The sequence below is a fragment of the Staurois parvus genome, unplaced genomic scaffold (assembly GCF_062004578.1).
Source record: "Staurois parvus isolate SC_StPar_1 unplaced genomic scaffold, SC_StPar_1.0 ptg000682l, whole genome shotgun sequence".
Lineage (NCBI taxonomy): Eukaryota > Metazoa > Chordata > Amphibia > Anura > Ranidae > Staurois > Staurois parvus.
This window is the reverse complement of record NW_028318478.1, coordinates 2,737,950-2,761,864: the sequence shown is the minus strand read 5'-3', so window position 1 is coordinate 2,761,864 and position 23,915 is coordinate 2,737,950. Positions and strand designations below refer to the sequence as shown.

Here is a 23,915-nt window from a genome sequence, read left to right as displayed (position 1 = left end):
GTATCTTTCCTTCTCCTATTGCTCTGATATAGGAGCACTGATCATAACCATGACTACTGGCATCTGAAAAGTGATGAAGTTCTATTTTCTTGTACTTTCCGAAATCAGGAGGTACAAAACATCTGGGTATCCGAATTTCTTTCAAATTTTGCAAGTCTCTTATCCAACTCTCCCACCTTGGCCTCAAGCCTGCAGGTATGCGTTCGTCCCACCCCAACTTCTGTCTGCATAATTCTTGCAGTATTTCTTTTGCTCTGAGGATTACTGGTGCCAAGAATCCCAACGGATCATATATTGAGGCTACTGCGGAAAGAATGGTACGTCTAGTTGGAACTTTCTCTTCCATGGATATTTCAAAGAAAAAATTGTAATTTTCTACATTCCATCCCAATCCGAGTACATTCTGAACTGGAAGAGGATCATAGTTAAGATCCACACTCTTCATTGTTGATGCACGTTCGGAGTCACTGATGGATTCTAGTACCTCTCTGTTGTTTGAGATGAATTTGTGAAGATGCAGGTTTGCCTTTGCGCATAACTCTTGGCTCTCTCTCACCAACCGAATTGTCGATTTTGAGGATTCTAGGCTTATAAGACCATCATCTACATAAAAGTTTTTCTTCAAAAAATTTGCTGCTGATGGACAATCATTTTCATTCTGATTGGCCAGATACTTCATACCATAATTAGCACAACCTGGGGATGATGCTGCTCCAAATAAGTGTACTTTCATCCTGTATTCTGCTGGCTCTGTATCTGTATCTCCGTCTTCCCACCATAGGAACCTCAGGAAGTCTCTATCTTCTTCCTTCACATAAAATTGGTGGAACATCTTTTCAACGTCGCACATGACTGCTATGGGATACTTTCTAAATCTACAGAGTACTCCAGGTACAGTGTTTGTAAGATCTGGTCCCTTTAGTAGATGATCGTTCAATGCAACATCAGTGTACCTTGCTGAGCAATCAAAAACTACTCTGATCTTATCCGGTTTCTTTGGGTGATAGACACCTTGATGTGGGATGTACCACACTTCTCCATTTTTAGGCTGACCATCAACTTGCTCTGCGTGCCCTTCTTTGAGGATTTCTTTCATGAATTTCAAATAATCGTCTTTGAGTTTGGGATCTCTTCCCATCCTTTTCTTTAAGCTTTTCAATCTTGCCAGGGCAAGATCTCTGTTATTTGGCAGATGAGGTCGTTCTCTAAAAGGTAGGGGCATTTCAAGATAACCGCGTTGATTTTGCTGAATATTATCTTCTAGAACTTGTACAAACTTTATGTCATCTTGGGATACACTCTTTTCATTAGAACTTACATATGCAAAGTCGGATTCTAGGATTTTGAGTACTTTCGCTGGACTTATAGCTGGTAACTCTTGGACAGATATTCTATGACACAATCCTGTCACATGTCCTGAAACTGCAATTTGTCGTTTTCCTCCAACAACACCCCATCCTAGATCAGTTTGGACTGCGTAGGGTTCACCCTTTCCTCCTGCAATTATCTTTTGTGGCACCAATGCCTCGGGACAGTCGTAGCCTATCAACAGTCCAACACCAAATTCCTTCAGCGGGGACATTTCATGAGATATGACAGATAGGTGTTCCCATTTGTTGGCTGTTTCACAGGTAGGTATGCGATCTCGATCCAGAGGTATGTCGTCTTTTGTATAAGCTGGAGGTAGATCTAATATGCAGTTTGAGTGGAGTCCTCTAACTCTCAGTCCTTTGACTCTTTGACTGTTCACCAATGTGTCTCTTCCTGTCATTGTGGTGAGTTTGAGTTTCACTGGTTCTGTGGCCACTTGTAATTTCTTGCAGATTTCTTGATCAATGAAGGTGACGTCACTCTGGGCATCCAGTAGTGCATAGGCGTATATCTTCTTGTTCTTCCTTTTAGGATTTGAAATACACACTGGTACAACCATTGACGTGCCATTGATTTCTCTTTCTCTCACTCTGCAAGAGAATACTGTCGCTTTATTTTCTTCCTCAGTGTCCTTGGGCATTAAGGATTTCTCTTTCTTTGGACGTTCTTCAGGTAGTGGTGTAGGATGGCGTCCTTTACAAACGCTGCAAGTGGCCTTTTTCTTGCATTCTTTAGTAATATGGCCTTTTCTTAAACATCCAAAACACAGCTGATTATCAAACACAAATTTCTTCTTTTCATCTGGAGACCTTTCCTTCAATCGTTGGCACTTATCTATGGAGTGATTCTCTTCACAGAACATACACTTGAAGGTAGTCTGAAGACTTGTCGGTACAAACTCTTTACTGATCCCAGTAATGACGTTGAACTTGCTCTCATGGGCATCTGGACCTTTAGTAGCTGTGTTGGTTGCAAAGCTAGTTGCTCTTGCGTGTCTTATCTCTCTTGCAGGCCTTTCTTCTAAGGGTTTTAAGACATAAGATGCTGTTACTGGATTACACGCTATTCGCGCTTCCTTATTGACAAATTTAGAGAACTCTTTGAAACTTGGGAAATTTTTGCCATGATCTAACTGTTCAGTCACATAGCGATTCCATCCAGAAGCCACTTGTTCTGGTAGCTTGGCTAGCATCCTGTGGTTTTCTAGATAGTCGTTCAATATGTCTAGTCCTTGAACATGTGGGATAGCATTGCTGCTTGCTTGCACGAAGTTGCCATACTCTTGGAACTTGAAGTGTTCTTTAGGACCTATTTTAGGCCAGTTTATCAACTTCTCTCTGAAAGCTCTTTGCACTAAGAAGGGATGACCATATCTTGCATTTAATTTTTCCCAAGCTTGCTTGTAGGCTTCTTCATCTTTCCTATAGAAGTTACCTTCAAGAACCTTTTTTGCTTCTCCGCCAGTATACCGCTGGAGGTAGAATAACTTGTCCACTGGACGGGAGCAATTATGTTCAATGATCATTTCAAAACTTGCCTTCCACTCTATAAACTTCAGTACATCTCCAGAGAATACAGTAGGTTCCGGAACAGGAAGTCTAGTGAGAAATATTCTCTGAGGTTTCGCCGAGTCAACAGTTGCAACATCCTCGTGACCACTGCCATGACATATGGGAGTTGAATTATCTGGTTCTCTTTTTCCACTTTGTCCTGAATCAGGTGAGTCTCTCATCTTTTCTCTCTGAGCAGGGATGGAAGGACTATGACTTATTTCATCACTACATGCTGGAGATTTCCTTCCATTTTCCTGGGCGTAAGGAAAAACATAGGAGTCAGCTTCTCCACTTAGTACTGATTTGGATCTATGACTACCCTGATTCGTATCCTCTTTGTGCACTCTGAGTCTGGCTTCTATAATCTTAACTTCCTTCTGTCTTTCCAGACTTTTCATTTCAGCTTCCATTTTATGGTGCTGAGCTTCCATTTTATGACGCTGGGCCTTCATTTCGGCTTCCATTTTATGGTGTTGTGCCTCCATTTTATGGTGCTGAGCTTCCATTTTCTGCCGCTGAGCCTCAATGGCAGATTCCATCTCAACTTCTGCTCTTTTGGCAGCGAGTTGTTCAGCTAATTCCTTTCTTTTGGCTGACGTACTTGAGAACTCTGTTATGTGGCTGGCGCTTCTGCTAGTGATGGAAGTCAGACTTGAGATTGTGGTTCCTCCTAAAGACCTAGCATAGTCTTTCATGAAGAGCTCATTCATTTTCTTTCGTGCCTTGACTTCATCATAATTTGCTGCAGATGATAGTTCTCTCATAAGCTTCACTAAATCCCTAGTGACTGCGGTACATGTATCCATGTTCCTTACAATATCCTGGGAGGGTGTCAAGGACGACCGCAAGTTGACATATGTTGTCATAAGCTCTGACTCAGAATCTTCTACTGTCTCTATCATTTCACTCAAATTCTCCTTTATGCTTTCTTGTTTTAGCTTTCGAATGTCTATAATGTATACTTTCCACCTCTCATACATTCGGGCAAACCTTTTTTCTTTCAGTGCTGCCTCTTGCTCCAAATTTTCTAGCACCTTTTGGGTCGGTTTTCTGTCCCGTGATGAACGTCTTAGTTCACCTGTTTCAGCTATATTTGTTTGGGGCGAGATTACCGTTTCATTGCACCTTTCAGATTCAGACGGGTTCTCTTGCTTTTCACCTTCTACCATATCTATCATTGCATCCGCTAACAGTGGGGTGGCAATGCTAGGCTCAGCCATTTCTGAATGCTATAACAATTAATATGAATAATAAGGACCTGTCACTTTAAATGCAATACTACCAAATGCAAGAATAAATGACTTTCACTTTACATGTAATAGCACCAAAACGCAGGCAATAAATGACTTTCACTTTAAATACATCAGACTCATATACTATAACTGTCTCTTTTTATTAAAAGTCTGTATTCTCTTGAGCACAAAAATGTCTCTTGCAGAAACCTATGTGCATAAGTGAGTAATAAAGGAAAGCTCTGACCTTAATTGAAAAGCAGGATACCGTAATCTGAGGGTTACAGAAACAAATGTCAGTCTTAAAGGAGACTTTTCTTTTCTTGATGCAGTGACTTGCGATGCTCTGCGGTGACTTTGCGATGCTCTGCGGTGACTTTGCGATGCTCTGCGGTGACTTGCGATGCTCTGCGGTGACTTTGCGATGCTCTGCGGTGACTTTGCGATGCTCTGCGGTGACTTGCGATGCTCTGCGGTGACTTTGCGATGCTCTGCGGTGACTTGCGATGCTCTGCGGTGACTTTGCGATGCTCTGCGGTGACTTGCGATGCTCTGCGGTGACTTTGCGATGCTCTGCGGTGACTTTGCGATGCTCTGCGGTGACTTGCGATGCTCTGCGGTGACTTTGCGATGCTCTGCGGTGACTTGCGATGCTCTGCGGTGACTTTGCGATGCTCTGCGGTGACTTGCGACTAGTATCGTGAACTCTCTGGATGCAACACGTGGTCTCTTGATGGATAGTGGTGCGGGCACTCTAGCTCTGGACTCTGGCCCTCTCCCCATGCATCTCTTTCTCTCTCTAGGGGTGCAGGAGGTTTGGAGCTCTTTCTCTGACTGTCTTGCCTTTGCCGTTATGCCACTTTAAGAGACGGCTGTAGCCTGACTAATGCGCACGTGCTATGGCCTGTACTGTTGTTCCGCTGAGGTGTCTCCGCATGGCGGTATATGCTGGCGCTCTGTTTCTCTAGTGTACTCTTTACTGTGCAAGTTGAGGAGCGCTGTTGCTTGACCTCTGAGGGTAATAGTTCCACTGTGGCAGGCGCAGCACCCTTTGGTGCCTTGTGCGCTGTGGCATTAGAAAAATTATGCAATTGCTGTTTCTTTGTTTGATTAGACTGACTTTACTCTGTAATTCCTCCAATGCCGCTCTATGGATGCAGTAGGTTTAAAGAGCACACCGAATACTTTAGTTAACTTCTTTAATAACTTCAATCTTCTTCATATAACTGCTTACAATGGCTTGTTTTGTTTATCTTACAGTGACTTATTTCTTTCATATTACAATGGTTTAATCCGTATTACAGTGGTTGATTCGATAGCTTATCTCGATAGATTAGTTCTGTATATTTCGATAGATTCGTTAGCTTATGTCGTTAGATTATTTCGTTAAATTTGTTAAATTCGTAAATTCGATAGGTTTGTAAATTCGGAGGAACTACAAGTAAACACATACAACAGATTTTACACACAGATCTACCTGCACTGTTAAACAATAGAGGAACACACAAGTGCATTAAATACCTATTTGGCCTTCTCTGCTTCCATGGAGCTTCTCTGACTGGAACTTTGTCTGTTTCCTCTTCTGTCTGATGAGCAAGTGTCTCTAGAACAATCTAGCAGGGAGTTTTACACAGGCATAAATGTGAAACTGGCTATGATTGGTTAAGGCTCTATACCAGTGATGGCGAACCTTTTTGAGCCCGAGTGCCCAAACTGCAACCCAAAACCAACTTATTTCTTTCAAAGTGCCAACACTGCAATGAAACCTGAATATCGAGCTTTTGGTTTAGAAAAAACAACTCGTACAGTAGTGCAAACTAATTACCGGCTTTTGTCTTAAAAGAAAAACACAATAACAGAGCTTTCAATTATACAGGAGATGACCAGAGACTGCGGACACAGTACAGGAGATGACCAGAGACTGCGGACATAGTACAGGAGATGACCAGAGACTGCGGATACAGTACAGGAGATGACCAGAGACTGCGGACACAGTACAGGAGATGACCAGAGACTGCAGACACAGTACAGGAGATGACCAGAGACTGCAGACACAGTACAGGAGATGACCAGAGACTGCGGACACAGTACAGGAGATGACCAGAGACTGCGGACACAGTACAGGAGATGACCAGAGACTGCGGACACAGTACAGGAGATGACCAGAGACTGCGGACACAGTACAGGAGATGACCAGAGACTGCGGACAGTACAGGAGATGACCAGAGACTGCGGACACAGTACAGGAGATGACCAGAGACTGCGGACACAGTACAGGAGATGACCAGAGACTGCGGACACAGTACAGGGATGACCAGAGACTGCGGACACAGTACAGGGATGACCAGAGACTGCGGACAGTACAGGAGATGACCAGAGACTGCGGACAGTACAGGAGATGACCAGAGACTGCGGACAGTACAGGGATGACCAGAGACTGCGGACACAGTACAGGAGATGACCAGAGACTGCGGACACAGTACAGGGATGACCAGAGACTGCGGACAGTACAGGGATGACCAGAGACTGCGGACAGTACAGGGATGACCAAGAGACTGCGGACACAGTACAGGGATGACCAAGAGACTGCGGACAGTACAGGGATGACCAGAGACTGCGGACAGTACAGGGATGACCAAGAGACTGCAGACACAGTACAGGAGATGACCAGAGACTGCGGACACAGTACAGGGATGACCAAGAGACTGCGGACACAGTACAGGGATGACCAAGAGACTGCGGACACAGTACAGGGATGACCAGAGACTGCGGACACAGTACAGGAGATGACCAGAGACTGCGGACACAGTACAGGGATGACCAAGAGACTGCGGACACAGTACAGGAGATGACCAGAGATTGCGGACACAGTACAGGAGATGACCAGAGGCTGCGTACACAGTACAGGAGATGACCAAGAGACTGCGGACACAGTACAGGAGATGACCAGAGACTGCGGACACAGTACAGGGATGACCAAGAGACTGCGGACACAGTACACGGATGACCAAGAGACTGCGGACAGTACAGGGATGACCAGAGACTGCGGACAGTACAGGGATGACCAAGAGACTGCGGACACAGTACAGGGATGACCAAGAGACTGCGGACACAGTACAGGGATGACCAAGAGACTGCGGACACAGTACAGGGATGACCAGAGACTGCGGACAGTACAGGGATGACCAAGAGACTGCGGACACAGTACAGGGATGACCAAGAGACTGCGGACACAGTACAGGGATGACCAAGAGACTGCGGACACAGTACAGGAGATGACCAGAGACTGCGGACACAGTACATGGATGACCAAGAGACTGCGGACACAGTACAGGGATGACCAAGAGACTGCGGACACAGTACAGGGATGACCAAGAGACTGCGGACACAGTACAGGGATGACCAGAGACTGCGGACACAGTACAGGAGATGACCAGAGACTGCGGACACAGTACAGGAGATGACCAGAGACTGCGGACACAGTACAGGGATGACCAGAGACTGCGGACACAGTACAGGGATGACCAGAGACTGCGGACAGTACAGGAGATGACCAGAGACTGCGGACAGTACAGGAGATGACCAGAGACTGCGGACAGTACAGGGATGACCAGAGACTGCGGACACAGTACAGGAGATGACCAGAGACTGCGGACACAGTACAGGGATGACCAGAGACTGCGGACAGTACAGGGATGACCAGAGACTGCGGACAGTACAGGGATGACCAAGAGACTGTGGACACAGTACAGGGATGACCAAGAGACTGCGGACAGTAGAGGGATGACCAGAGACTGCGGACAGTACAGGGATGACCAAGAGACTGCGGACACAGTACAGGAGATGACCAGAGACTGCGGACACAGTACAGGGATGACCAAGAGACTGCGGACACAGTACAGGGATGACCAAGAGACTGCGGACACAGTACAGGGATGACCAGAGACTGCGGACACAGTACAGGAGATGACCAGAGACTGCGGACACAGTACAGGGATGACCAAGAGACTGCGGACACAGTACAGGAGATGACCAGAGACTGCGGACACAGTACAGGAGATGACCAGAGACTGCGGACACAGTACAGGAGATGACCAGAGACTGCGGACACAGTACAGGAGATGACCAGAGACTGCGGACAGTACAGAGATGACCAAGAGACTGCGGACACAGTACAGGAGATGACCAGAGACTGCGGACAGTACAGGAGATGACCAGAGACTGCGGACACAGTACAGGAGATGACCAAGAGACTGCGGATACAGTACAGGAGATGACCAAGAGACTGCGGACATAGTACAGGAGATGACCAAGAGACTGCGGACACAGTACAGGAGATGACCAAGAGACTGCGGACATAGTACAGGAGATGACCAAGAGACTGCGGACACAGTACAGGAGATGACCAGAGACTGCGGACAGTACAGGAGATGACCAGAGACTGCGGACAGTACAGGAGATGACCAGAGACTGCGGACAGCACAGGGATGACCAGAGACTGCGGACAGTACAGATGACTGCTGACCTTTGGGGAGGTGGGGAGCGGGTACCTGAATTTGACAGATACCCGCTCTTACTTCCGCAGAGTTTTTTTTTTATCTTACCTGTTCCTCTATCCAGCCGCGCGCTGTCTTCCCGGCTTCTGTAGTGTGGGCGCTCGTCGGACAGCCGGATGCCCAGTGCGCATGCGCGAGAAGCGCTGCGCTTTGTGATTGGTCCGGCGGCTTCTGGGATCTGTCATGTGTCCCAGGTACCGCCTTACCATTCACAAAGAGCACTGCTTCTTGCGCATGCGCACTTGGGACCCGGCTGTCATGCACACTACAGAAGCCGGGAAGACAGCGCGCCGCTGGATAGAGGGACAGGTACGGTCCCACTGCAGAGCTGAGTGGCCGGCCCGGTATTCTGACACGGCGGCGGTGGAAATACCGGACCGGCCGCTCTATATTCGCTCCATAAGACGCACTGACATTTTCCCCCCTTTTTTGGGGGGAAAAAAGTGCGTCTTATGGAGTGAAAAATACGGTATTCTCCTGGCGTGACCACAGATAAGGCTCGGCGTGCCGGCTGTGGCACGCGTGCCATGGGTTCGCCATCACTGCTCTATACAGTGTGAGGCTGTCTGTGATTGGCTCAGTTCTATACTGACTCTTAAAGGCATATTTTCCTTTTCTGCTTCTGCTAACACAATGAATGTATAAATGTTATATAACATTCAAAGACATAAATTACAGCAATGATTCTGCTTTTGGCTTTAACATGTGCACATATACACTGTACTGAGGTTATTGGCAGGTTTGGTATACACATATATGTGAACCGTATTAGCAACCTAGGACTGGTCTTAGCTGGCCAGCTACAGCACCTTCTTAAATTCACATGACTAATCTGTGTAGCACATGACTACATTGCCAGTCTGTGGGAGCCAGAATTATTGTTGGTTGGAGGATCAAATACTTATTTTACTCACTGAACTGCAACTCAATTTATAACATTTGTATCATGTGTTTTTTGTGGATATTTGGTGGATATTCTGTCTCTATCATTTAAAAATGCACCTATAATAAAAATTATAGACTCTTTGTTTCTTTGTAAGTGGGGAAACGTACAAAATCTGCAGGGGATCAAATAATTATTTTCCCCACTGTACCACTGGCAGGGGTGATTAAAATAATCAGCTTTTATTTGTTTACGTAAAACCTTTATCCCAAAAGGGGAAAAAAATGTTTGCTGTAACTGATTATGAATTGTGAGTTGAAGTTTACCTTCATTTTGTTATTGTATTTAAATTTGCTAATACATTTACCACTAACATCTCCCCCAGACTGACAATGCTGCTGTCTGCTGAGTCCTGTGTGCATTCCTCCAGAGTGGTGTCCCACTAATACTGGCCACATCACCAGGTAAATACAGATGTAAAAAAAACTAAAAAAAGAAAACTGATGCAGCCATCACATCTAATAACTGGTAAGCTGCAACAATTTGGTCTTGGGTTGAATACCACTTTAAGCTGTGAAGGGCAGGTACAGACTGACACAGAGTGCACTTACAATCCTGTAGCAGAGTTTGCAAGTCTGAAAAGGAGGGTTGTACACCGGAGGCATCATCCACAAGAAACTTTATTGGAGACTGCTCAAACAGAATATGGTTCTGGATGACACTAGCAGTGTGTGACCCTTATTTTTAGCTGGCATAGAATTGTATTATTCTCATATTATTCTCAATAATTATAGGCAAATGTCCAGAGCACCCCCCTCCTTACATTAGAAATCCCCCACCCTCTCTTCCATTACAGTGCACCCCCTCTTGTGCTGCTGTCTGGAAGAAGCTGGGGGCAGAGCTGGAAAGCAGAAAGTGCAGCATTTGGAAGAGGACCAGAAGAGGGCTGGAGGAAGCTACTGAAGTCTGCTGAATGCTGAGCCCAGGGATGGTGGAGAAAAGGGGGTGCTGCGGCTGCACAGAGAGGTGCAGGATCTGGCAGAGAAGTTCTGTCCTCCTCTCTGCTGCCGACTACGAAGACAAGATGGGGGCAGAGACAAGGAAGATATCCCAAAATAAAGTGAAATCTCTAAAAAAAGAAAATGAATGCAGCCACCAATCCTAACAATTGGTAAGCTGCAATATAATAAATGTATGTGTTTGGGTTTAATACAGCCTTAATCTCATCAAAATTGCTGATTCCTTATGTTGGAATGGTACGATTCTTTGACCCCCGCCCTTACATTAGTAGTTTTCTGTAATGCATCTCAACAATGATTAAAAGTGGTACTAAATCCACAACAGTAAAATCAGTCTGTATATGCAGTAAAGCATGCTTGTTATGCTCACTGTGGATCCTAAGAGGTTAATTGTTCACATTATGTAAAAAGGTTGTTTGATCCTGTCTTCTCTGATCCTCCACTTCTTCTACTGTCCCCAATCCATCTACTGATAGCACAGAGCCTTGGGGGCAAGCTGCACATGCTCAGTTTGGTGTGTATTGCTAGATCTTTTTTTTTTCTTGGGAGAGTGCATGTGATCAGCACAGGGCCAATCAGCACTGTCCAGACAGAGGGACAGAGGTTATGCAGGCTCAAAAGACAATCAAAGGAGAATGAACACTCCTCCTATAAGCTTTAACCAGTGCTCTGCTGGACACTGATAAAAGTCAAAAGACTGCTCTAACTGCTGATGAGAAAAGGTGTTTAGTAATTTTTCATTTACTAAAGTACCGTATTTGCCGGCGTATAAGACGACTTTTCAACCCCTGAAAATCTTCTGAAAAGTCGGGGGTCGTCTTATAAGCCGGTATACGGCGAGCCGGTGTGTCAGGGCGGCACTTTTTCCAGGGGCGGTGTCCTCCAACGGACACTAAGTACAGGGGTGGGCAGAGGGGCTGCTGTACCTTACCTGGCTCCGGTCCCGGTCCCACGATGATCCGGTCCGACTGCTCCTTCTTTCAGTTCGGCCGCTCGATGGTCGCATGGCCGCTCGGCTCCGCCTCCTCACCGGTGATTGGGTGCCAGCGCACACAGGCGACCAATCACCGGCGAGGAGGCGGAGCCGAACGGCCCCGCAAAAATCAAGCTGCCGAACTGAAAGAAGGAGCAGCTGCTCCTCTCCCCCACTGACACTAACGATGGGGCACTATTCCTCCTCCACACTGACACCAACTATGGGGCACTATTCCTCCCCCACTGACACCAACGATGGGGCACTATTCCTCCCCCACTGACACCAACGATGGGGCACTATTCCTCCCCCACTGACACCAACGATGGGGCACTATTCCTCCCCCACTGACACCAATGATGGGGCACTATTCCTCCTCCCCACTGACACCAACCATGGGGCACTATTCCTCCTCCCCACTGACACCAACGATGGGGCACTATTCCTCCTCCCCACTGACACCAACGATGGGGTACTATTCCTCCTCCCCACTGACACCAACGATGGGGCACTATTCCTCCCACTGATACCAATGATGGGGCACTATTCCTCCCACTGACACCAATAATGGGGCACTATTCCTCCCACTGATACCAATGATGGGGCACTATTCCTCCCACTGATACCAATGATGGGGTGCTATTCCTCCCACTGACACCAATGATGGGGCACTATTCCTCCCGCTGACACTAATGATGGGGCACTATTTCATCCACTGACACCAATGATGGGGCACTATTCCTCCCACTGACACTAATGATGGGACACTATTCCTCCCACTGACACTAATGATGGGACACTATTCCTCCCACTGACACTAATGATGGGACACTATTCCTCACACACTGACACTACTGATGGGGCACCATTAGTGTCAGTGGGAGGAGTAGTGCCTCATCATTGGTATCAGTGGGAGGAATAGCACCCCATCATTGGAATACCATACTGAAATACCATACCATATTGAAATCAAATCTGATGTTTTTTCATTTTTATTTGGTGTGCGTTGGAAGAGGGGTAGTCTTATACGGCGAGTATAGCTCAAACCCTATATTTTAACAGGAAAAGTAGGGGGTCGTCTTATACGCCCAGTCGTCTTATACGCCGGCAAATACGGTAATTGCATTTCCATGTTCTGTGTACTGTGGGAGACCAGATATAGTGAATGCAAGGTCCTGGGTTTAGTAACAGTTTAAGCTCATTGTTTGATGGTTAATGAATTTATTTTCTATTCATATTAGTGTGTATATAGTCAACAAATTCTGCACAGCATATACAGTAGACACCGTACCTCTGTTCCTGTGAAGGAACTTATTATATGCTGTTCCTTCTCCAATTATACAGACCAATACACACACTAGGACTAGTCTGAAAAAAGGCCCATAACTTTATTTTAAAGTATAATATAGCCAGAACTTAGTGCTGGTGCTCTGTCAGGCTATAAAAGTTCCTTGAATACTTGTATGAAGAATGTTGTTGGTCTTGGAGTGAATGGAAATGGCCGTAGAACATTAGCTCATAAACATATAAGGTCATCCACATCATTCATGGAAACACTGCAAATTTAAACCTCATCGACTATCATCAATTTTCAGATATAGAAAGCAAGTCTACATTAACAAATGTGATTCATTTTATAAGAGGAAGAATAAATTGGCCAAAAAAATAAATTTGCTGTATATATCTCTATGGGGATGGCATTTAACCAGTAGGTCGTAACAAAAACAACAAACTAATAGTACAATTACCAGGCATTCTGTTCATGGTGCGTAAGACTGGCAGTTGGAAGGTATCACAGTTGTCATCATTGGATGTGCATAAACGCTGAGAGGTCACCCACGTGGCTGAGGCAATATGGCTGTGTGCATTGGCCTTTTATGTGCCTTCCGCTCGGCCAGTGTGACATCATCAGCCAGACGCCTGGAGTGTCACTGCGCATGCGCCGGATACAGCCAGTATGGATTCCTCATCACAGCCAACAAGAGGCCGTGAATACATACTGGGTTCTAAATAGGACTAGCACAACCTTAGGCCAAAACATTGGTGGAAGCTGTGAGCCAAGGGATGACACACCATTTAGAGGTGGTAAATGGTACCAAATAATACACATATTTGTGTACATTGATGGCGACCTGTGGATGGTGGAAGCCCAGCATAAAACAGTTGAAAAAACAGGGAATCAGTGATTGACAGGACCCACTAGACAGTAGACACAATAACAGCGCAGCCTACAAACTAATCTGCAAACTGCGCCCCGGGCATCCATATGACCACACAAAAACTGACGTGGGTCCAAAACACGGGAAAAACAAAACCTATTACGAATATCCATAAATACAGGATAGAGTGGCAGGGGGCCATCATTCTGAATATTTGCACAAGATATACATACAGGAAAGGTCACAAAAATTCTGTCACATAGATCACAAACAATTTGAAAATTAAATATACATGTAAATATAATCATTTCACTACAAAGCACTAAACAATGGTAGGAAAAATATAGGGTAGGCATTTTAAGGCAGGAAATGATCCCATTATAGAAAAGACTTAAAACTCATAGTTTCATTCAGACCTGCGTAAAGGGTAGCTTATAGTTTATATATCCAACGTATCTCAAGTTGTAATAGTTTTTGATCAACATTTCCCCCATGTACATGTGGGGGAACATGTTTTAATGCCATAAATCTGATCTTTCCAAGATCAAAAGTGTGGTTGAGGCCAACGTGTCAGCTAATAGGAGTTTCCAGTTTGTGATTCTTAATTAGAGACACATGGTCCCTAATTCCTTCAAAATATAATTTTTTTTCAAGCATTGGAGCAGGATTATGTCCATTGCCATTCGGCATGCTTTTTAATTAAAACACACAATGGTGTTGTAATTTCAGCATAGTCGGCTAAAAACCTTAAATGCACTGTAAATCCGGGAAATTAGGCACATTTGTGGAAAAACACAGAGAGGGGGCTCACAGATTAGGATATAATCCAAGTAAATTGTTAAACCTGGAGTACCTGCAAAAAGTGACCAATATTTTTTGGAAACTACTCTGAGCCAAGCGCAGTCCAAAAGGGATGCATTTAAAGCAGAAAAATCCCAGATGCCTAATGAAAGCTGTTAGGTTACTGGCCTGAAATGCAAATGGAATTTGTAAATAGCCTTTACAGAGGTCTAGTTTAGTGAAGATTTTTGACCTATGGCATTGGGAAATGAAAACCTCTCTAGTAGGAATTGGGAAAAAGTCCGGTATTATTGCACTGTTAACAGGCAAAGGTCAACACATAAGTGAATTTGCCCTCCTTTCTTGCTGGTTATGACTAGGTTGGAAACTCATGGGGAGGAGTCAATAGGTTTTATAATATCCTCTTGTGAGAGTTTTTTCAGCTCTTTCTCAACTGCATCCTTAACTCCTAAGGGGGTCCTGTGCAGGGATTGCATCACTGAAGATATATGAGGGTTCAGCGCTGAATTATGAGAAAATTTGGAAATGCGACCTAGTCCAGTAACGACCTTTCTTTCCACACACTGTCAGTCAGTCATATTTCAGCATCTGTTCAATCCAAAACTTTAAATCCCAGTACATGAAAAAAGTCTAGTCCTAATAGATTGGCTCCACTCTACATAAAATGCAAAAATGCCTAAATGTTTGTTTTGGTGCTTGACAGGTAATGTTAGCTTACTCATCAATGAAATTTGAGCATTATTGTAGCCCATCAGGTTTGTCAGTGTTGCCTAGAATGGGTAATGATGAAAATGTCTATGAGCAGTGCTAGACACCCTTGGCCAAGAAATCTCAAAGGTGATTGCTATAAATAATGCCGAGATCTTATTTTTTCCTCAATAACATTAACATGCACATTCAGTCACATGTTCATGTTTATGGAGCCACTGGCCAATAGACACATTTGAGGGGGGTCATACAGTCCCCAGAAGTTGTAGTGGTAGAAGATTAGAAGATTATGTTCTCCCTCTTGTTTCTTTCTGGTAAAAGTACCTTTCCAAATTCCATTTGATTCCACATGCAAAGATTCTCTATAGGGTCATTAGCTTACACATTTTTGCTTGCAAGTTTATATTTTGTTTGTTAAGCATCTCATTCACTCCTACACATGCTTTAGCTGGATCCAAAATAGTGTGTGCGAAAGTGTGCGATGTATACTATTAGTAGAACACATCCTGATAGTAGCCAACCAAGAGTAACTTTTGGGGATTCTCATGCCTTGTTGGTAGATACACTCAGTCAATTGTATACATCCAAAGACAAAAATATATTGCTGTGCTTCTTTCCCTATTCTATGCTTGAGAAGATGGAAATCAGATGCTTGTGCCCAGACATAGGTTGTACATACCGTCCATGAAACTACAGAAAGTGAAATTGTGACACCAAAGCATCTTAAGATAAAATCTTGAACTTTATAAAGATCCAACAAGGCATAAATAGAATTAGTTCCTACAGAAACAAATTGGCGCATTTCAGCTGTATAGGCCTTAGTCATAAGGTCTATGTGGCTGAAACATGTACATTTTCCCTGTAGGAACTCATTATTTTTATGTCTTGATGGATCTTCAATAAAGTTAAAAATTTCATCTTAAGATGCCTTGGTACCAGACTCTCACTTTCTACTCTTGTCATTTATCTTTGACTTTCCACATTTAACCAATAGAAGGCATTTCCAGGATCAATGCAATTATGCTTGCTATTGGTAATAGCACTTTTCAACTGTCTTCTTGCTTCTATGAACACCTTTAGCCTAATCTACTTGTAAATGGCTTATATCCTACTATACAACTATATATTCTTTTGTAACCCATTTTCAATATTTCCAGTACCCACACAAGAATTCCCAATACATTCCAATGTGATTTTTGAAAGCTTCAATATCTATAAAAACTGCTTCAATAGCTAACTTTTTTTTTTTGTTTTATGACAATTTCTATGACAATTTCTTTTACATCTCTTTTTAGCTATGTACAATTATTATAGATAAGTAATAAAAACACACACCCTCTTGTATTGTGACTGTTTTTCTTTATCCTGGTTAGTGATATATGTGATCTGATATCACAAGACATTAGCTATCCAACTGTTGGCAGTTATCAGATTTTTCTGAGGACCGTTATAAGATGATGCAGCGATAATTATGATGCCTTTGGAAAATGTATAGCTCATATATAGACGAGGTTGTACATAGCTTGTAACAGAGCTCACTTTCTAACACAAATCATTCAGGTAAGTACTCTCTTATGTCAAATGAACTGTAATCAAAAAATGTTTAATAGATTCATAATTTATTCTGTAGAGCCAGACCAAAATAATTTGAATACTATTATAAGAAAAATAATCTTAAAATGTATGCCTAGCCAAATGTTTTTTTTGTGGGGTCTGTGTTGCTGCTGGGGAGAGTTACCTTCACTATCTACCCTGGTGACCATTGCCACTAAGAGAAAAAGTGATGGGAAATCAAAAATTCCAGAGAATATTGTCTAAGAGGGGGTTTGTTCTCACTTTGTAGAAATATCAACTTGTGTCCTGCTGTGTCTCCAGGACAGGAAGTGAAGGAAAATCTCTCCAACAGGACACAAAGAGCAAAGCCAAAATTGACAAGGGTAGTAACTATTCCCTACCTTATCCAAAACTAAAATATATAAAAAAAAAGTTTTGGCAATAGATACATTTTAATCAATAATTATTATGAAGTACCTTGAATATAATGTAAAACTGTATACATAAATACATTATAATATGATGTATATACATTGTATACAATGGCTTGAAGAAACGTTCCACAGCAAATAATTAGATGCCAACTGTGATTTTTCTTTTTCTTTTTTTTCTATTTAAGTTTTTTCATTATTCACTACCAAACAGGTAGAAATTATCAGGAATTAAAATTCTACCAATACATACATTTTAGCTGCCAGAAATGCCCATTGCATCGGTTGCATAAATAGTACATCATGCTGGACAAACCGTTTAACCAATTTGTAATTGTTCCATGTTCCTAATCTGTCATGAAGCTCCGATGATCACAGAAGGAGAGCTACAGGACTGAGCTTTCAGTTTCATTTGGTTTCTGCTTTGCATTCATTTATGAATGAAAACTACTGTAGCTTTCATTCAAGAATCGCTTTTATGTTTAAGTGAAAAAAAAAACATTTGTTTTAAAACAATATCATGCGTAGCTCAGTGAACAATAACTTTTTTTTAACTTCATTTCCTAATTAGTATTTTTTTGCTTGTTTATTTAGTTGTTTGTATGTAAACATTTTACATTTGCATTCCTTTTTGTTTATAGTGTCAAATTATAAAAAATGCCTTACACCAGAAAAATTATTCACGTAACAAAATTTGCAGTTAACCCTGGTTACTGTTATCCTAAAATTTGTAGTTCAAAAAGTTAATGCTTGTTATTTGTTACAACTTTGCTATTCCCTTTCTTTGTCATTCTTTGCACCAAATTAAAGCGCTTAGACATCCTTTGTCATCGTAATCTAGGGTGCCAGAGGACCCAAAAATTAAGTCTATAACACAAAATAATTACATTTCAGCGCTTGCTGACCCTTAAAACGTATCTAAATGTAAAAACAAATTTTTAAATATTGCAGCTTAGATTTAGTGGCAGCATTACTTTTAATTTTTTAGGCTAAGAACATTTTCTGAAAATACCCGTCAGTCTTGCCAGAAATGCAATGTCCTTGTCACCTACTGTGAGGTGTAAAGAAAAAACAAACATTTTATTTTTCTTCTGTAAACTACTAACACCTACCACAATGTAATGAAGATGAACAAAGGCAGATATGTTTGACCTCTAACTGGTTAGCTACATGTTTTAGGATTTAGAAATGCTTTAAAGCTGAACAGTTTTATTATGTGTTGTTATAAGATGAGAGATCAAATTATAGTATAAAACCATCTTTTTAAAGTAGAAGTTTGCAATTGCTGACCACAATGCTAAATGAAACAGAATAAAGTTTTGAGTTCATTGAAAATAATGGAATTCTGAGTTATTACAGAAAATTCCTTTCTGTATACAACTCAGTTAGAAAAATACAAAATAATCTCATTTAGGCTCCATGCACACTGGCTTAAAAAAAAGCCAGTGCTATTGGCAGACAAAAAACACTAATTTTGAGCATTTTTGTACTAGCATTTAAGAGCCTTTAGTAATTTTTTCTGCCAGAAAAAAACGCTCTCAAAAATGCAAAACAGAAGGATTTTTGTTTCTGTCTCTAAACGCTGAGCTTAAAAACTGCCTCTAGACTAGCCTAATGTGCATGAACACATAGGATAACATTAGTTGCTTCTACGGGCAAAATGCTAAACTCCTCTAGGAGCAGTGTTTTTTTTAAGTCAGTGTACATGGAGTCTTAGTCTTCTTTGATCCTTGTAAAAGATTGTTTTTGGCAATCTAAAGATGGCCATAGATGGATTCAGCTGGAACTGGCCAAATTTTGTTCCATGAGTGGTCATCCATGTTTGACAGAAGTTAATCTAACAATTAACTTCTCTGGAATGGGAATGTTGGAACACTTTTGTTGATCAGCAGCTGTAGCCAATCTGTGAGTGTATTCTGACAGCGCAAAGTCCCTGCTCTCAGAATACAACGGGGGGATTTACTAAAACTGGAGAGTACAAAATCTGGTGCAGCTCTGTATAGAATCCAATCAGCTTCCAGGTTTTTTTTGTCAAAGCTTAATTGAACAAACTGAAGTTAGCTGATTGGCTACCGTGCACAGCTGCACCAGATTCTGAGTGCCCCAGTTTTTGTAAATCATCCCCAATGTCTCAGCAGGAGGTTTCTTCCATCCACCTCGCTTGTCTGGATAAAGGGAATCTGTTCGTTCTTTTTTGTTCAGCCTGGAGGGTGAATGAAAAGAAAAATAACCCATCTATGGTCAGCTTAAAGTGTTACTAAACCCAGGACCCTGCATTCACTATATCTGGTCTCCCACAGTACACACAATGTGGAAATGAAATTATTTTAGTAAATATAAACTGCTAAATACCTTTCCTCATCAGCAGTTAGAGCAGTCTTGTGACTTCAGCAGAGAACTGGTTAAAGCTTGTAGGAGGAGTGTTCTTTCTGCTGTAGGAGGATGTGAAACCTTTGACCCTCTGTCTGGACAGTGCTGATTGGCCCTGTGCTGATCACATGCACCCTCCCAAGAAAAAAAAAAACCCTTTCTAGCTAGACACACCAAACTGAGCATGTGCATGTGACTACGGGTTTAGTCTGTATCAAGTGGTCATTTTAACAAGAGGGGCAGAGAAGAAAGGATCAAAAATCCTTTTTACATAGTGCAGAGGATTAACCCCTTAGGTTCCATAGTGAGTATAACAAGCATGCTTTACTGCAGGGGTCTCCAAACTATGGCCCTCCAGCTGTTGAAGTACTACAAGTCCCATCATGCCTCTGCCTCTGGGAGTCTTGTCTGTGGCTGTCAGCTTCTTGCAAGGCCTCATGGGACTTGCAGTTCCTCAACACCTGGAAGGCCATAGTTTGGAGACCCCTGCTTTACTGCATATAGACTGATTTTACTGTTGTGGGTATAGTAACACTTTAAGTGATTTCTAGCAGAAGTGTAAACAATATCAGCTCTATTCATTGAACCTTACAGCTCATCTCCAGACAAAACTTTTTTTTTTTAATATATAGTAGTGATGGACGGTTCGATTTAAATTCTGCTTCTGCAATTAGGTGATTTTTTTTTTGTCAGATTTTAATGATGTTTGTGTCCCCAGAAAGGAGATTTTTCTTTTCTTCTTTTTCTGCCTGATACCTGTTACCTGGACAGGAAGTGAGGGGAACTCTCCGTTATAGGGACACACACAGCAATAAACGTTTGCCTGAGTTTCCAAACCTCGCACATTCTACTAGACAATGTATTTAATTTCCTGTTCTGTCTGACATCTGTCAAAAAGGAAGTAAATAGAAATGCCCCAAATGGAGTCACAGATAGGAATACAAAGTTTGAATCCTTCCACATTCCATCCACAATTGAACAGTTATTGACTGGAGTTTGGCTTTAACTACTTCAGCTCTCAATTTCTACTTTTCAGCTAGGGATCAATTGCTTAATAAAGTTCACACTAATGTGGTGTGGTACATCGCATGTGATTGGCACAGGAACCGCACCACATCCCTATGCAAATCACATGCAATTTGTGTGTGGAGTGATCGGAGCCATACATGCAAAAAGGTGCAGGACCCTTTTTTGGGTCCGCACTAGAATCGGATCGTATGGGTATTCATATCGATGCGATCTGATTCTGCACATTGCAGAGTGATTCTGAGGTGTTGTCAAATTAACATACACATCCACATTGGTTCGCATGAACGGGGTGCGATTTTGATGCAGTGCGGAATTCGCACAGAAAACGCAGCAAATTCCGCACCGCATTAATGTGAACCCAGGCTAAATGTGACCTCAGCCCATGACATTTCACTCTATCAGTTGGATTTTTACTTTATAGGATCTACAATAAGGGGATGCAGACCCATATCTCTTGAAGGTCACCTCTCTTTTTGAGTTCTCAAAAGTTACCTGAAGCAAAATGTTAGTTCACAGACATCCATTTGTTACTTATATGTCAGTTTTCAATGGCAAAAAATAATGCCATTTATTTATTCAGATCAAATTTACAATGGGGGAGATTTACTAAAACTGATAAACTCAGAATCTGGTGCAGCTGTGCATGGTAGCCAATCAGCTTCTAACGACAGCTTGTTCAAATAGGCTTTGGCAATAAAACCTGGAAGCTGATTGGTTTCTATGCAGAGTTATACCAGATTTTGCACCCTCCAGTTTTAGTAAATAACTCCCAATGTATGGATGTACCAAAGTACATGAGGCAACCCCAATTCATTTTCAACATCAGCACTCAGGCAAGAGTCTGAATGCAAATAGGCTGTTCAAGGGATGTTGCACTTGGCAAGGGAATTTTCCCCAGAGCTTAGGCACTGTGGGATTGGTTTACTAAATGATTGTCTAAATCCAAATAAGTGGTTCACTTTGCATTTTGCAAGGAAATTTGCTCCTGAGCTTAGGGAATGAGGAGAGGCTCAGATGACTTCCATCATTCAATGAAGTACAAGCTAAATGCTGTTTTGTTTTTGTTTGTTTTTTTCCTTGCATGTGATCAGGTATTCTGTACAAAGTCAAACTTCACCACATTCATGAAGCTTTCACTGCAAACTGAACAGCCCATTTGCCTTTATTAAATCAAATTGACAATAATGTTTATCCATTAATGCAAATGTTAAGGTCCATATTTGGTGCAGATGTAAATGTGCCTATATCATATTGCTTTGCTTTTGTGAAATATAAATCATTACCCAAATTGTTTTTTAAAGTCTGTAATTTTAGGTGTAAGCCCAATATTTTTTTACTGCCATCCAAGGCTCTGTTAGAGAAGTTTCCACTTCTAACAAGAGGTTGATTTACTAAAGGCAAGTAGACCATTAACTTTTCAAGGGAAGATGAATGCTGCAGTGGAACTTTCTCCAGAGTTTAGTGAATGATATGAAGCTCTGCTGACTTCCATCATCTAATCATTTGCAAGCAAATATACTGTTTTTTTTTCATTTTCCTTGCACATGATTGGGTATTCTTTGCACATTCACTTAGCTCTTGGAATAAATTCCCTCGCAAAATGTAACTTTCCTTGCAAAGTGAACAGCCGATATGCCTTTAGTAAATCAACCCCAAAGCCTAAACTTGGCATAGTTAAAGCGGAGTTCCACCCAAAAGGGGAAGTTCCACTTTAAGCCTTTGTCCCCCGCTCCCCATTAAGGATTGGCATCTTTGGGGAGCGGGGGGAGCGGGTACCCGAATTTGACAGGTACTCGCTTCCACTTCCGCTGCAATCGCCTAGGCAATCGAAAGTGGACGTTGTCCTCCCTCCCCATAGTGTTCTGGGACACGCGACAGGTCCCAGAAGACTATGGGGCCATTCACAAAGCTCAGCACTTCTTGCGCAGTGGGCACCCGGCTGTGAAGCCGCAAGCTGTCACAGCCAGGTGCCCACACTGAAGATGCTGGCACCAGGGAGAGAAGATGGCTGGTGAAACCAGCAGTGGTGAGGACATCGCTGGACCGAGGGACAGGTAAGTGGCTGTATTTTAAAAGTCAGCAGTTACAGTTTTTGTAGCTGCTGACATTTATTTTTTTTTTTAGGTGGAACTCTGCTTTAAGTGCTCATGCACTCCGGGCCTTTTAAAAAGGCCACTTTTACTGCCTCTAAATGCACCTCTATGCTACCCTATGTTTCATGCAGACACATAGAATGTTTACAGGGAGGAAAAATACCCATCACTGGTGCATTCAGAAGAGGAGCTTTTGGGGGGAAAAAATGCTTGGCGTGCCTAAATGTGCATAAATGCGTCTAAACGTTCTTAAAAGTGTTTTGCACTTAAATGCAACAGGCGTTTAGTGATTGAGCACTCATTCATTCCAATACCGGCAATGATCCAATGTGCAAAATCACACACACATATATATATATATACGTAATTATGTATTTTCTGCGCTACAATCGGCGTCTACAGCTGTCGATCATTGGGTCTCGGCTGGAGATTCCTCACTGGCACCCGGCAATTGCCAAGGAACACTGACAGGGGAGAGGTCTGTATTTAAACAATAAGGATCTCTCACCTGTCAGCACCAGCATGCTGCTTTGTATTGCTCTGCATAGCAGAGCAATACAAAGCAGCATGTTTACATAGCAAAACAGCACACAGCACATAATGTGAAACACACACAGCACACAGGTAACCCTTTGATCGCCCCAGATGTTAACCCTTCCTGCCCAGTGTCAGTGCTTTTTATTGGCACTGATCACTGTATTAGTGTCACTGAGGATGTCAGTGGCAGTTAGTCAGTTCCCCCCCAGTGTCAGAATGCCCACCGCTGTCCCGCAGTCCTGCTATAAGTATCTGATCACCGCCTCAATAGTATTAAAAAAAAAAATAATTCCAGTATATACGCCACCATCTGTAGACGCTATAACTTTCATGTAAACCAATTAATTTACACTTATTGGGATTTTTTTTAGCAAAGACGTGGCAGAATACATCTTGGCCTGAATTTATGCTGAAATTTGATTTTTTAAACTTTTTTACTGGATATGTTTTTGAGCAAAAAGTAAAAAATATTGTTTGTTTTTTTTCAAAATTCAATCAAAATTGTTGATCTTTTTTTGGTTATAGCGCAAAAAATAAAAACGCACATGCAATCAAATACCACCAAAAGAAAGCTCCATTTGTTGGAAAACAAGGACATAAATGTAATCTGGGTGCAGCACTGCATGACCGCGCAATTATCAGTTCA

The 23,915-nt window shown here is 42.6% G+C and overlaps 1 protein-coding gene across 1 annotated transcript in view; it reads left to right on the top strand.

Moving 5' to 3' along the window:
• The first annotated feature begins 16,767 nt into the window (after positions 1–16,767).
• Positions 16,768–23,915, top strand: part of LOC149447537 (cathepsin S-like) — a 35,344-nt gene continuing 28,196 nt past the window's right edge. Inside the window, exon 1 of the mRNA XM_089652412.1 lies at positions 16,768–16,815. The gene's annotated coding sequence lies outside the window, so the exon portion shown is untranslated. The remainder of the gene's footprint in view (positions 16,816–23,915) is intronic.